Here is a 369-nt window from a genome sequence, read left to right as displayed (position 1 = left end):
AACCAGGGAAGATCTCTTGGTTCTGGGGATGGCTTTGTGAATGAACCAGGGAAGATCTCTTGGTACTGGGGATGGCTTTATGAATGAACCAGGGAAGATTGCTGGGGATGGCTTTGTGAATGAACCAGGGAAGATTTGGAGAGCTGAGTAAGCAGGGCGCAGGTCAGAGGGCAAAACCTGTTCTATGCATGGCTGAATGAAGGCATCTTATCCCTAAACAGCAACATCAGAAGACTCACATGCCTCTAGCTTGCCTTCCATCAGAAAGGATTCCCTCACTGCCTTTACCGGGATGTCTCCTTGCCAAAGAGGCAAAGCCACTGCTGTCCTCTTTGGGACCCCCATCCCGGCTAAAATAATGATCCATCC

Source organism: Mastomys coucha, unplaced genomic scaffold (assembly GCF_008632895.1).
Source record: "Mastomys coucha isolate ucsf_1 unplaced genomic scaffold, UCSF_Mcou_1 pScaffold6, whole genome shotgun sequence".
NCBI classification, from domain to species: Eukaryota; Metazoa; Chordata; class Mammalia; order Rodentia; family Muridae; genus Mastomys; species Mastomys coucha.
Note: the sequence above shows the minus strand (reverse complement) of the source record.